The following is a 15,349-nucleotide window of genomic DNA, read 5'->3' as shown; positions in this document are numbered from 1 at the left end:
AGATTCACACTTGGCAAAACCAAGATGAAAATCACATTCCTGCTTCTTTCCAAGGGCACATCACTGTTGGTATATCTGCTCTCTTTCCACTTTATTTTCTTCCAGGATTTATAACTCATTATAAAGGAAAGTTATAACTCTCCTTTCTGCCACCCACCATCAGGTGTGGATGTTCCCATTTTCTCAGCTAGAAGGGGAAAATCAGATTTACACAAGCTCAGCTTTGCTAAGGCAAAGGAGCTCTGAAAGTGGAGGTTGGTGTACCAGGGTGGGGGTCCAGGTAGATGTCAAAAGTGCAAAGGACAGGCCAAAATAAGCCCAAAGTGTACAAACAACGAGACAGACAATCCTGATAAGGGAAAAGCCATCTGCAAGCAAGTAGCAGAGCCAGGAGGAAAGATCTGTTCTCACTCTGTATTATTTTCTTATCTAGAAGTCTGGGCTACAGCAAAACCCTTGAGAAAATAGCCAAGCATACGTTGCTGTCAGTTGCTTTTCGTGGATGGAAAAAGAGAACTCGACCTTTTCTGTGAAAACACCCCTCGCTCAGGGTTCCTGGAAGAGGCTGAAGTCTCTGGTTTCTACAGTGGCTGCCTTGGTAAGAGGGCTCAGGCTCATGTGTGACTCCAGTTTTAGCTCTGGCCTGCAGAAGATCTGAGGCATAACCCCAGGAACAGGGCAGGGTGTTCATGGATTCACCTCGTGGCTGCTGCTGGTCCAGGAGTATCACAATTCCATTCCCAAGGGTATGGAAAGTGGGAACCCAAATTGTTTTAAATGGAGCATCTTCCTATCTTGCTTCCACACTGCTGAGATTTTTCTTTTAAAAATCTTAATTTTCTTTTCTGGTTTCTAGGGCTTGAGTGAGAAGACTCATCCTTCTATTTTTTAGATGTTTATGTTCAACATCCTGAGTTTATTCATAGAGCAACAAGACTGCCTTTAAAAATCAGGGCCAAATCTAGGTCAAATATGATAAACATTTCATCCTTTGCTCTGCAGACTCAGAGGGCTCAGGCACTTGAAGTGTCACTGCAGGTCAGTGACTGACACCACATCACCAACAGACCATGAAGAACAAGCCCCAAAGGTGAGGCCAAAACACTTCAGCTTGAAACCTCTCTCACTGGGTTTTCAGCAAATGTATTTTATGTCACATTTGCCAACAGTCACCGTATGAGTTGCAGTATTTCAGTGTTTGTAAGACCAAAGCCTCTTCAGAAACTCTTAGTTTTCTACACAAGAACATTTTTAGAAGTATTAAGAAGGGACTGCAGTGCAGCATGTCTTGGTTGTTCTCTTTGCTATACAATAAAGGTTCCACCCAAACCAATGCTTGGACAGAAACATCTCTGCTGTCCATGGAGACATCATCTTGAAATGTATTCAGTCATTTGGGAATTCTGAAATTACTGTGCTTCACTCACTGGCCATGTGACTGAAAAGTTACAGACAAACACTGCCCTTGTGTCCACACACAGCACAATCCCAGTAGCGCTGTCCCATTCAAAAGGAGGCTGAAAATTAAACTTAAATGCCCCCAAAAGCCTAGGAAAATCCTTAAACTGACAGAAAGACACTTGCAGTATCACTCACTTTGTCTGCCCTGGGGGTCATGTTCACAGAGCCTCCTTATCCATGGAACAGCTCCAAGCAGCAGTGGCTGCTCCTACATGAGTCAAACAAAGCAGACACAGGATGACAGAACCATGGAAGCATTAAGGTTGGAAGAGGCCTCCAAGATCACTGAGTCCAATCATTAATTCTGCTAACTCACCACTAAACCATGTCCTTCAGCACCACATCTACACAGCTTTTAAATCTCTCCAAGGATGGTGACCCTACCACTTCCAGGACTAGCCTGTTGCAATGCTTATGTTTCCAGTGAATAAATTTTTCCCAATATTCAATCTAAACTTCCCCTGGCACAATTTGAGGCCATTTCCTCTCATCCTGACCCTTGTAATTCTGAAGAAAAGACCAAGCCCCACCTGGTTACAATCTGCTTTCAGGGACTTACAAAGAGCAAAAAAAAAAGTCCATCCAGAGGCTCCTTTTCTCTACACTAAACACCTCCAACTTCCTGGACTTGTGCTGTAGGACCTTCCCCAGCTCCGTTGCCCTTCTCTGGACACAGTCCAGCCCCTCAATGTCATTCTTACATAAGGGGTACAAAACTGAACTCAGGATTTGAGGTGTGGCCTCTCCAGTGTCCTCATGAGGCCGAAGGACAATCCCTGCCCTGGTCCTGCTGCCACACTACTGCTGGTACTAACCAGGGGCCATTGGCCTTCTGGGCCACCTGGGCACACTGCAATCAGGATGTGACAGCCCAGACCAAGTCAGAAAAAATCAAATGCAAATAATGAAACTAGATTCATGTGGTTCAACCCTTTTCCTCTGCAGGCTTCAGTATATTTGCCACACCATGGTGACGGCTGATAAGAAAACAGGGGGTCAAAGTGTCAAGAAAACAGGGGTTGTTTCCTTTGCATTAAATATGAAAAGCAACATCTCCCAGCTTTCTCATGGCTAAGTCCAAACCAGAGAGTGGCTAAACTGTATTCAGGTGCAGCTGAGAGGTGCTGGCTGCACAACATCAGTACAACAACATGTCACACCCATTCATATGTTTCAAAGCCTGGGACATCTAATTTTCCCTGGATGCTTTTCTGCCTTGAGCAACAGCCCATGCACCATTTCCTTCAGTCCAGGAAAAAAAATAAACAAAAAACAACCACTTGTCAATAATGATCAATGCGCCAGTTATGTCTTTGCAAGAAGAAAACTGATACAAGAGGAATTTGAGAACTGAAAATATTAACTGCACCAGAAACCAATCATTATGGGTACAATAGAAATATTGTTTTTATGGCACTTAATCTTCTCCTTCATCTCTTCCACTGCAAGGTCTCTCTCTGTTCTACTGTCTCAGATTATTTATAAGATTACAGGAAATTTAGAGCAATTTTTCCTAGTTTCTCCAAGATGGTTTTTTTTTATTATTTATTTATAGTCTTAAAATTACTCGGCCAAGAACTTGTCATTTTTTCCAGCTGCGTTGGATGGTCTAGAAAAGATACTGCTTTGTCTCACTTAGATCCAGTGGATTATCTCCAGCACCAGCTCTGGAGTTACAGAGAGGGACCTGTTACAGCCTGAATGACCAAAGCACTGATTGAAGGAGAAATCTTTCCCCATCTTCTGAAGACCTGAAAATTATATGAAAACCTTCAGTCCAATCACACACACAATTTTGGGGCCAGGGAGTATGGTCTAGCTGGGGCTCTGCACACAGGAGCAATCCACTGAGCAACAAAGACAAAAAAAAAATAAAAACTGTCATCATTGCCACTACTTTATTATCCAGATGACCTTCAGATCCAGATACCAAAATTCTTGGTTTTCCAAAACAGAGATCATTTCTGCACAGAGAATGGGTCCTCCCATGCCAAACGAGAGGCAAATCCCACCTTTTCACTGGCATTCTCTCATCTTCTGTTTTCCCTGGGAGGGCCAATTTGCCCTGGCTCACACACACAGCTCCACAAACACAGCCAGGTACAAGGTGCTGATCCACTCACATGCTCAGAAAGCAAAGATCCCCAAAGCCAAAAAGAGTGTTTTGGAGTGCTTCTCCCAGCAAGGAAGCTGAAATTTCTTATGTTCCCCTTTTAAATATTTGAATATCATGTAATACAACAATAATGCATAAATATATATATATCAGGAATAAAAAAAAATAATAAAACCAGAAAAAGTCCTCTCAATAAACTATTTGCCCTAATCTTTAAATCTCAGGGAATTAGCTCCTGAGTTAGGGAGATCACCTTTGAGAACATCTTTGGCTGAACCGTTTTCTCTTGGTCATCTGCATGGTGGGGGGTATCCCTATCCAGCTTCAGCTTCTGAATTAATTCTGTGTAACACTTCTTGCATAGTCTGTGAAGCCTTTTGATGACAATTTAGGCATTAAGTTCCTGCTTTTGGAATGACTTAGCCATTGTCCCTAGACCTTAGCTCACTAGGAGCTATGAGGAGTCATCAGGTAAGAAGTCACAAGCCATGGCATTCAAGGCTCTGCTTCCCATTCTACCTTTGCCTCAAACATTCAGATGGCTTTAATGGCTACAAAAGGAAAACCAGCAGGATTAAATTCTACCATTTATTACCTGAAGCAAATCATTATTTTGTATATCCTGCTAATAATGTTTTTAAACCTTTACTATGAACCCAAAGAGAGCAGAGTGCACACCTACAACAGCTGTAGCAGAAAAAAATTTCTCAAACTGCAACCCTCCTTTTCCTTTTAATTTGGATTGGTATTGACCTGCTAAGGAGAAATGTGTTTACTGACAAGGTACTGGACTTTTCTGGAAAAATGGCATCACAGTCTTTCAATTCCTTGAAATTTTCCTCATCACTAATATTAACAAATGAGTACATATTTTACGAAGAAATACTGATTTCTTAACAACAACTGTAAAGCAGCCAAAAACCCTTGGAAGAAAAACAGTTACTCCATTTTAAGCTATAAAAAAGCAGCTAAATAAACCAGGAGCTGCAGGATTCATAGCAAGATCAACTCCCTTGTTCCATGCATACTTTTACCCATTTCCAATACTATTTCCCATTGAATAATATTGACTCAACAAGGTGGCAAATACAGAGGAAAAAATCATTTTCGTATTCACGTTCATATCCCATACTTTCACCAGTGCCAATCTAAAGCCTGACACTAATTTTATTGAGTACCCATCTGCTCTGGACCCTTGAGAAGAGAGTGAGTTTAAGAAAACCTTCTCAAGAATTAAATCCTTCTCATTCTGGGAGACAGCTTCAAATTTTGTTGCCCCTTTTCTCATATTGCACATGGGTGTGGATGTGTTTCTGAACTTCATGTCTTCCGTCTCTGAGGTTTGTTTTCTTATTTACAGTTGTTGTGGCAAAGAAGCACTGGAGAAATGACTTTGACACTTCATTTGCAAGGCCTGAGGTCTGTGGTCATTCTCATCTTTCGCACCAAACCTTTGCAAATTCAGTATTATCCTTGTCTCTGTTGGGTGCACCTTTTCACATGTCACCAGGACCAAGGGATGCCAGCCTGGCTGCTACAGTTTTCCCTGATTTTGGTCCACAATTCCAAGGTTGAAAGGATGCAGTGGGATGGTAGAAGCCATGCATGTACCAGTGATGAGGCCACCTAGGGAAGGGATGGATCCCTTCATGCAGCACCTGTGGGTTTATGACTAATACTTTACCAGGGCAGTAACTGAAATGCCAAAGGGCCAATAGTGGCATTAAACCTGGTGGCAAATCTACACTTCCTCAAACTGCAAACTGGTTCCAGTTTTAGCTCTGCTTTTTGACAGAGCCAAATGTAAGATCTGCACACTGACCCTACACATTCAATACCTGCTTGGGGAGCTGGAAGAGGGGGAGGTTTCAGGGCCCTACTGCTTCCAATGTAAAGCCAGGATCTGAGCATGGTTATGGTGTACCAGTAGTCAGTTTTTCTGGGTCTGGATTGAAGGCATTTGAGGCAGTAATTCATGTTCAGACTCAAGCGTTTAATATTTCTTATCAGTAAAACAGTCTCACTACTGTGAGTTGGGCAGCTTTTCATCAGAAGGCACAAAATGGCCAACAATATCTTGTTACAAGGTCTTTTAAGACTAAACTATCCAATTAAGAACTGACACCTAGATTATTTTCCCTTTTAACCCAATAACTGATCCCAAAGAGCTCACAATGGGACTTTTCTGCCCAATTACAAAATGCCACCCAAACCCATGAAGAAGAAGGAAGAAGAAGCATAAAGAAAAAACCCAGGATGACACCTTGTGCCCTCCATCTTGTTTTCTTCCACAACATAACTAAAAACCTAAATTTCTCAGCAAGTGATACACCTACACTACTCTTTATAGTCTATTTCACACTTTTGTGGATTCTGGTCTATCCTGAAGTCTAGGAAACTTTCTCCATGAATGAGGGTCAAAGTCAGTGCTCCCCTGGGGTCAGGGCACCCCAGAGCAGACAGACACATGGTGATTTGCATCTGAGATAACTTTTGTTTATGGTGTGCATTCATTCGTCCATCTTCACCAGGATTTCACCCCTCAGCCCCCAGCAATGGACAGATGCAAGTCCCCCCCAGTGACCTCGCCTGGACAGCCCTGGGGAGGTGTCACCCCCTGCACACCGTGGTCAGCTCAAATACCAGTGGTTTGTGTTTCCTGTCTCTTGACTGTCACACTGCAGGTGACCTAATTATCTCTCTCTATTTTAAATTTTGTCCAGATGGTGAGAGCTGGTACAGGCAGGTGTCTCTCAGCAGAACATGCCCTCAGCCATGGGTGGAGGATCCTCTTTCCATCCTTCACCAGATGCTGCCGACACAGGGTGGGCACTGGGTCTGTCCCTCTGTGCCACACACACCTGGCTCTGTAAGTCCACAATAATCAGGTAATGCTGCAGAACATCAGCACATTATCTGTTGGTGTTTTCTGGCATGGAGGAGCTCATGCACTGCAGATGCCCACAATAAAATGCCAGTCTTTACATGACCATCCCCAGAAAAACATCCTTTATACACAAAAGCAGTGCACAGAGAAAAGTCACTGTGCCCCATAAAATGGAACAATCAAAACAAGTTCCTAGTTGTAAACTTATGAAAATAACAACTGGAGGGATCCTTTTGGTCAGGCAGAGACAGGGAGGTTTGAAATAGCACGTACCAAACCTAGCCTTGCTGGCAAGGAAAAGGGTTGCACAAGTCTTCATAAACAATTTTATCTGCAGTCATTAGGCAGCAATCCTAAACACTGAATGAGTTTTTCCCATCATTTCACAATAGGGTTTTTTCTGGTTTCTAGGAACTGTTTGTGAGAACTGCCACTCAGCATCTGAGAAAAATGTGTGGCAATGATACACAGTTAATTCATTTTCTTGGGCATTGCCCATCACAGAAATACAAAATATCACCATGAACTCTGCTTTTTTCTAACACTTTCAATCCGATATCTATAAGAACATTACAAACATGAGTGATTTTACTATGATTTCAAGTTCCTGTGCTGAACATAAGGAAAAAAGGATTGAAGGGGCAGTGTGAAGAGAGGCACAGGCATCTTCCTTAATGCTCAATACACTGCCTTATGAAACCCCAATCCTGTCTTTATCAAGTGCTTTGAATTAATGTCTTCCAGACAAATAAAAAATACTGAGAACAAAAACAGGGCAGAGGGGAAAGTACAAAAAAAAATGGAAGACAAAAATGCCATTTTAAACCACTGGCCCCTACTCAGCATGGCAAGGAGCAAGTCAAGGAAATTCCTTGTTGCATTGGCATTTTCTACAGCTCCCCAAAAGCTGTGAATTTTGCAGCTCTGTAAAACAGAGGGTGAGATCCCTGCCAGCACTGATCCAAATCCCCAGACAATGCAGGAATTCCTTCTCCACACAGAGTGACCGATCAGTGAAGGGACAGAAGCACAGGCTGGATTTTCAGTCCTGACTTTAATATCCAGCTGCCAAGTGGCATTGCAAAAACAGACCTCTGGAGATTTCTCATACTTTTTTTGGCTCATTCTCCTGGTGTGCTCATCTTAACAGAAATCAGCTGTTTTCCTCACTTTTACAGTACTTGCAGAAGAGACTTTAGCATCTGGCCTGGCTATTATTAAAAGATGAGAGCATGTTGCTCTTTTAGGAGACCACTACTACTGCTAATAAATGGACAAAGAGCCTTTGCATCCAGGTTTCCCTAGATCTGTCTGGATTACTTAGGATTTTTATCCCTTCTGCTGAGGCCTGTTCTTCCTATTTCCTCACATTTGCCAACCAGCCTCACACATCCTGGAGCAGGGATAAAAATTGTATTTTCCTGGAAGAAGCTGTCTCAGAGTGTTTGGATGCAGCAGCATCATTTTCAGCTACCAAGGACTTTGGAAAACAAAAAGTAAACAAGCTGTGGGGAGTGGAGAAGCTTAGTGTTTAGGCTTTGATTTTATATTTAATAGTGCCCTAAAATCACAGTCTGGAGGAATAATCACAGCACCTTCCAGTGCCTAAAGGGACTCCAAGAGAAGTGGAGAGGGACTTTGGACAAGGACATGGAATGACAGGACATGGGCATCCCACAGCGGCATCCCACTGCCAGAGGAGGGGTTAGATGAGATTGTAGGAACTGATTCTTTGCTGTGGAGCAAGATGATCTTTAAGGCCTCTTCCAACACAAACCATTCTGTCATTCTGTGAATACAGCAGAGGGGTAAAGGAGAGGTCATTAAGCACTGGAACCCTATAGATGTGCTTTAAAATGAGGTTTTAAACCCTTATTGCACCTTGTGTGCCCAAAGTCAGAGGCAGGGACAACCCAAACCCTAATGCAGAGGCTGGTGAAAAAGTCACTAGCTGCACTTTGGAAGGTTGGAGGCGGACATCAGGAGAAGCTTGGGGATAAAATGCTCCACTGAAACCTTGTCTTTATCTCAATGCTTAGAAGACACCAAATCTTGCTGAGCACAGCCCTGCTGAGAGGATCTGGTGTCTGTGGTCCTGCATTGAGCCTCCTTCACTTCACTCAACCGGCACTCCAGTGACCCTTCATTGATCACACCCACGCTTACGGGTAGGAAAATGCTGCGTCCAAAACCGCGGGACTATTATTAGAGGGACATCAGCTGATCTCTCCTGGCGTAATCACCATCTGAATTTGGCCTCGTGGCAAACATTAATCACTGGCAAGCTGCTGCGGTGTATCAACATTAACATGGGCTGTTTGCTTTTCTCTAAGTGTTGGGACATCCCACAAGATCCAGCTGCTCATCCCGAGCGAGCTGCCGGGAGGGAGCGGCCAAGGGCTGCAGGGATCCCTGCTTTTCGTCCTGCCCCACCACAATTCCTGAGTAAATCTGTTGAGGCAGCACAACTTGGCCTTAGCTCCACATTGTTATTTGACCAGATCAGCAGTCTGGAAACTGGGTCATTTTCTTTCTAAACATGTGGTTTAGAATTGTGCTGCTTCAAAGGACACTATCCAATGGTGTGAGACCAAACACTGGATTTGTAATATAAAAGCTAAACAACAACAACAGTAACAAGCAAAGTTCAAAGATCTTTGTAAACATGGAGTCCATAAGACACCCGGTCACAGTAGGGAAATAACAAAATCCCTGATCTGTATTTAGGGTAATTGAGGCATTAAAAGAGGAGTCTCAAGCTGTCTGGAGAATCACAGATGATGCTGAAATTTCTCAGCTACAGAAGTAAAACTAATTTGTCTCATATTTAGAAGTTCTTACAAATATACTTATGGGATTTGTAAAACTCTCACACAACTGGAGTAGGGAAATTCAAGTCTGCTTGTTATTTAGGTAATACAGTCAACATTTAAAATGCAGGTTGCATGTACATTAAGTAACATATATAATAAATGTGCACAGGAGTAGCAGGGCAGGCCTGAGAACTTCAATTTTAAATTATGTTGTACATCCCAAGTTATTTGTTTGTAGTGCATCAGATCACCAGAAGCTTTTGGAAGATTGGGGTTTGCTCTTTCATCTATCTTATGGTTTTATCTGTTACTGGCGCCAACAGTTTCCTATTCCCAGAGGAGTAAATGCTGAGATTTACCCCTCCAAAGTCATACAAGTATCACCAAGAGTCCTCATGGGAACATCTCCACACATCCCAGACTGACATTGCACCAGTAGATCTAAAGAGAAAAGATAATCACAGAAGGCCCGAGCTAAATATTTAATTTTTTGCTTCAAGCTTGTGCTAAAACTTTTCTTCAAGATGTTAAGAAGAAATGCTCAACCTACTCCCATAATTTGATGTCAGAGTTGTCCCCATCACTTATCCAAGGATTATGCATTTCTAACAGATTTGTTTATATTTTTTAACCCATCCAGCAAATGTTTCTAGTGAATAATGCTCTTGGTCTGTGCTCTGCAAGCATCCATCCAAGTGGTGAGTGTCTGAGCTGGACACCCTCACTGCACCCCTACCCAATACATGTTCTAGTGTGCCCCCCCACATGCTGCAGAACACTGCTCATCTGTGAGGGGTTACCCAGGGGAGTGCTTTCACCCCAAAATATCAACACATTTCCTCCCAATGATGCAGAAGGTAACTAGGCAGTTCATGTCAATCCTTGGGTATATAACTGAGGTTATTTCCTCCTTTTCACCAATAAACAGCTTGATGAACGTTTTATTTGGTGTCAGAACAAGGTTTGGTGCTGAACCATAAAGTCAGACCCTGTTTCTTCTCACCCCCACCTCCCAAGAGCTTGTTTTAGGCACAAAAAAGGCTGATTTAGGCCTGTGGCTGCTCTGAGCCCTTCCAGTGTTGCTCACAGCCACAGGAAATTAAAAAGTTAAAACCGAGGCCAGCAGGGAGAGGCAGCCTAGGACTGTGTGGGACCAGCAAGGCCAGACTCCAGCATTTCAGAGATGATGTTCAACCCTCACAACCTAAACCCAAGATGCTATTTATTGGCACTGAAAGATGGGGAAAACAACAGTCACCACCCCTTGCAGGAAACATCTCCAGCTCTTGTCTCCTAAAGAAGTTTGAGTCTCATCTGCCCCCACCACTCCACATCTCTGTGCAAGGCAGTCCTCCATGTTCACCAGTGGTGGTAAGTTGCCTCCAAAGTGGTCGATTTCTTTGCTAAGGCAAAAGAGTTGCCTTCTTAAGCTGCAGGGTAAACAAATCCAAAAATCAAAACCAACATCCCTAGCATGGGGAAGTTCAGTGGGAACTACTGTACTGGATCAGAGGGATGGTTTGGCCCTATCAGGCCTTGTGCTGACCATATCTGCTGCTGATATCCCAGAGAAATGTGCAGAAACCAACAAAAACTGATCTTTAAGGTCTCTTTCAACCCAAATCATTCTATGATTCTATGAAAAGAGAGATCACTGTAACTCCTCAGTAACCTGCCTATGCATGAGTTTAATCTTGTCCAACCTCTTTGCTCAGATTTCATTTAGCTGAATATGTGTTCTCCAGACAGTCACACAAGCAGTTTTTATCTCAGACAACAACCTGTAGCAGGCAGCTCCCAGCCTGCCTCACAGGCCCATGGGATAACTTGGAAAGAATTATGGGAGGTCTCCAGATCAACCTCCTGCTCAAGCAGCCTCAGCTTGGAGGTCAGACCAGGCTGTTCCATGCTTTACCATTTGGGCCCTGTAAATCTCCAGGAACAGAAGTGCCACAAACTCCCATGGCACCTGTTCCAGCACTTCACCATACAAAACTGAAAAATTTTTTTATTTCCATTGATGAGAATCTGGATTAAGTGACCATGAAAGCAAGACTATAATGAGGGTCTCTCTGGGCAGTGGGTAGCTGAGATGGGTTAATCTGTGCGGCCAGAGGGCAGCAGAAAGCCTGAGCACTAATGCTTGTAGCATGAGTCCCCCACAAAACAATTTCTACAGTAACTACACTACAGAACATTGGTTGGTTTGCTTGGTCCCTTACTCTTGGATCAAGCTTCCCTACAATCAGGACTTGGATTATGAGCTGGAGTGAAACAGCTGTCGAGTTTTAACCACCACACAAGAAATGTGTAGGTCCATGGTAAAGCCAACAAGAGCTCCTAAAATCTGTATCAGTGACATTTAAACTTCAGAGTAAAAGGTTTCTCTAAATGAACAGAACCTCACATCTCTCTGTGCTACTATTTCTCTTCTGCAGACTCAAGAAATATCTAAAAAGGATAAGAACTTACTATGAAACCAGGCACAAACTTGCACACAACTCCTGTCCTCTCCTCCTGCAGACAGCCTAGGGTGAACTTAACCTCACCTTCGTTAGCTGCATCTCCTCCTACACCTGACACTAAGCTGGAGGAAAAATAACCTCCTCCCTCAGTCCCTTCCCAATCCATACATCTTCTGCTGCTTGGAAACTATTCTTGCCTCAGGCCATGCAAATCACAAGATTATCTGGGACTGCATTCCTCAGGTCTGACCAGGAAGAGGTGGGGATAGCTCAACCCCCATCATGGAAAAGCATCACAAATCCAAATCCCTCCCTCCCAGTTTAGAAATCTATCCCAGTTTTCCCTGGGAAATTCCTGGGTAATGCCAGTTGTTCAGTTCCAGAGTTAGTGGCCTAGCAAGATGGACGAGAACAGTTTGCACTCCTCTAAGAAACACAATTTTCAATAATTTGCAGGCTCCGGAAAAGAAGCAACATTTGAGAACAGGTTTAGAAGGTGTCTTTCACTACCCAAGGGTCTGGAAACTTGCTTTGTATATTTAGTTGAAAACTGAAGTGCTGCAGAAATTGATGGGTCAGCCACAGACGGCCTGGACCCATGTCCTACCATGTGCTTGCTTTACCCTGCCTGGTGCCAAGAAGAGACAAGGAAGAAAAAGAAGCGTAGAAGAACGTTAACAAAAAAAAAGCCATTTTATTGAAAATGAAATTAAAACTTCAAATTAATATTACAATCATGAGAAAATGCCAAACAATTCAATTTACAGTTGCAACATACAATACAAATAGTCCCTTTGAAGTTGAAGTAAACTGATCCACAATCATCGTCTGTGGCATAAAGCAGAGTGTTTGTACAGTATGTGCATGAAAAGCAAATCTTGGGTGACAGCATTTGAAAAAATAAAAAAATTAAAGCTTGTATTTACACAAAATGCTACAAATATTTTGTTCCAGCGGAAATTCAAGATTGGTAAAGCATATTTAACAACAAAAAAAATTGGAATGTCACTCATATTACCTAAAGTTACTGTAAAAGTATGGTTTTGGCTGATATACTTAAAAGTACTGCATTAAAAAAAAGCAAATAGTTATCTGTAAACATGGAAGTAAACAAACATCTAAAAAAAGTTCTCAGAAAATGTTAAACTGAAATGCATTCTATTTAAAAACAACAAGAAATTCAGGGGGGCAGAGAATGGGACTTCTTTGAGCTCATGGCTGATCCAGGTTTAATTATTGCTTTTGCTCATGGCTTGCTGCTGCTGCTGCAGCCCAGCGTGGGACTGAGCCTTGCTTTGCTTAGGGTGAAAGTGCAAAAATTCTCCCCACTCCTGATGGTACCTGTGGAAACTGGTAAGTCTTTGCTCAGGGGACTGCTGGCAACAAAGGTTCAATGCTAAGAAAGACACAGCAGCTGGGCTTTTAAAGGAAATTATAAATGTCACGTGAATGATGCTGTTGGATAAATAATTTCCTTTACTTTTCTGTCCCAACCCACTGCACCCAATCTGGTTACCCTTAGAAGGAGGGAGAGGAGGATTTAATCCTTCGTTCAGCAAAAGGGACATTGTGCCTGTTGTGCTGTAAGAAAGTCTTTGGTAGGATATGAAGCTGGAAGGTAAAAAAAAGGCAATTTTTTTTTATTTAAGTCTATGACCGGTGCCGAAGATTGCCACTGCCCGAAGGGAAGGGCTGTCGTACCTTTGAGAAAACTCTGTTCTGCGATGCCAAGCACCTCACAAAAGCTCAGATAAATTGACATGATTCACTACATAGCACCGATTGGGTCTGAAAATCTGATTCAAGAGCATTTCCAAGTGAACTTGAAAGCATTTTCTGAAAGCTCTGATGAGCATCTCTGCCTCAGCCTGTATGACTCTCTCCATGACCAGCCTGATGTACTGGGACATATTTTCTAAAGGCACCAGGAGGGTTCAGGAGCTTGGGGATCTACTGAAAGTCAAGGGGCTGGTGCTCCTCTGTCCACAGGTACTTAGAAAATCCTTTCCTTCCTATCTCAAGCAGGCAGAGCCAGGTCAGACTAGGGCACTGATCTACTTGATCAGGCATGCGTGCCTTGACTGGGTGGAGAAAACATTTTCAACGTTTGTCCCTAAAGGTCCAGTTGAAAAACCGCGGGGACACAAACAGAGTCCTGTTGGTATTGGGCAAAACAAAAGTCTGGTCTGTGCTGGATTTATCCAGAAACAAAAACCAAGTGCTTGAATTTTACAACAAAGTCTTAAGGAAAAAAAAAAAGAAAATCTGGGTTGCTGCCTGCAGCCACTCTTAACAACATTTCGACACAAAAGCACCCTAAAAATTACTTAATATGCATACAGTAAACCTTAAAAAGCCCTTCTCAGCAATAACAAATAATGTACAAATATAGTACCTTTTATTAAATAGGAAACAGCTTGCACTGGCAGTACATCTCTTTTTCTCTTGCTTACTAAACAAAAAACAAAACTGAAATGTGTAACCAGACACTGGTTTTTTAAGTGCTGCTGAGACTAACAAACGTTACTTTACAGTTACAAATAAATGGACAGTGGTATGCTTCAAGCTACCACAAACCAACAATAAATAGAATCAATTACAGCTTCCATCTTTGAAGGAAAACTAAGTATTAGAAGAAAAACAAAGTGTCTTACTTATACGTTAAGCATACTTGGTATACAACCTTTAGAAGGCAAAGACTTTATTAATTTATTATTTTTAAGAGCACGTCATCACGCAGATTGGAGGGCTGTACCATGCTAAGGGCAGCTCGTTAACAGCTTCGCTGCTAATGAGCAGTGGTGTCCGGCTCTGTGTGGCTGTGCCCAGCGTTGATTTGCTGCCGTACTTTGGAGGTAGCCAAAGATCACCCAAGGAGCAGCTTGGAGGGGGCTGCGGGCAGTGGTGACTGAGGCAGTGGAAGGAGGGAGCTTTGGCCAAGCCCACTGGCACGTGCTGAACATCCCACTAAGCCAGGCTTAACACCTGCCTGGGGAGAGCGTGGGGAGGATGACTCAGCTCCCACCACGACCAGCCAGTGCCATGTCACCTCCCTGCATGCCATGGCAGCCCTGGGCTGGGCAAAACTGGGGCTTCTCTGCGGGGTAGTTTGGCCACAGACAGATTGGGGTTTGGGTGCTGCTGGTGCTACCCCTGGGAGCCCCAGGGTGGCTTTGAAGGTGAGCTTGTGTCTCCTGTGTGGGCAGAGGTGAGTATTGCTGCCCTTGTGCTCGTCCCTCTAACACGGCAACAGCCACATCAGCTTCGGAGCCACCACAGCATCTGCACGGCTCCCGCATTTAATGCTAACGGGTGGTGACTCGCTACCAGGCAGTTTCTGTCTCAAGCTTGAAAACTTTTAATTCCACCGAGTGGGCTGAAATTGCAAGGGGAGGGGAAAATGTTTCACCATTTCTCCCTTTATCCCACTTCTGAGATATTCAACAATTCATCATTTGCAAAATATGGGCTTTGAAACAGTTTTGATTTTTCTTTGGGAAAAAAAAAAAACCTGTCGAAATCCAAATTATGCTGTCAAAATAGACCATTTTAAATATGAATATTTTCAAATTTTGAAGTTCTGAGAAAAAATCCTTGGAGAAGAAGA

The sequence above is a fragment of the Melozone crissalis genome, unplaced genomic scaffold (genome assembly GCF_028551555.1).
Source record: "Melozone crissalis strain CALT ecotype California unplaced genomic scaffold, PUWL_Pcris_2 ptg000106l_1, whole genome shotgun sequence".
Classification (NCBI taxonomy): domain Eukaryota; kingdom Metazoa; phylum Chordata; class Aves; order Passeriformes; family Passerellidae; genus Melozone; species Melozone crissalis.
The sequence above is the reverse complement of the archived record's forward strand: the minus strand, read 5'-3'. Positions refer to the sequence as shown.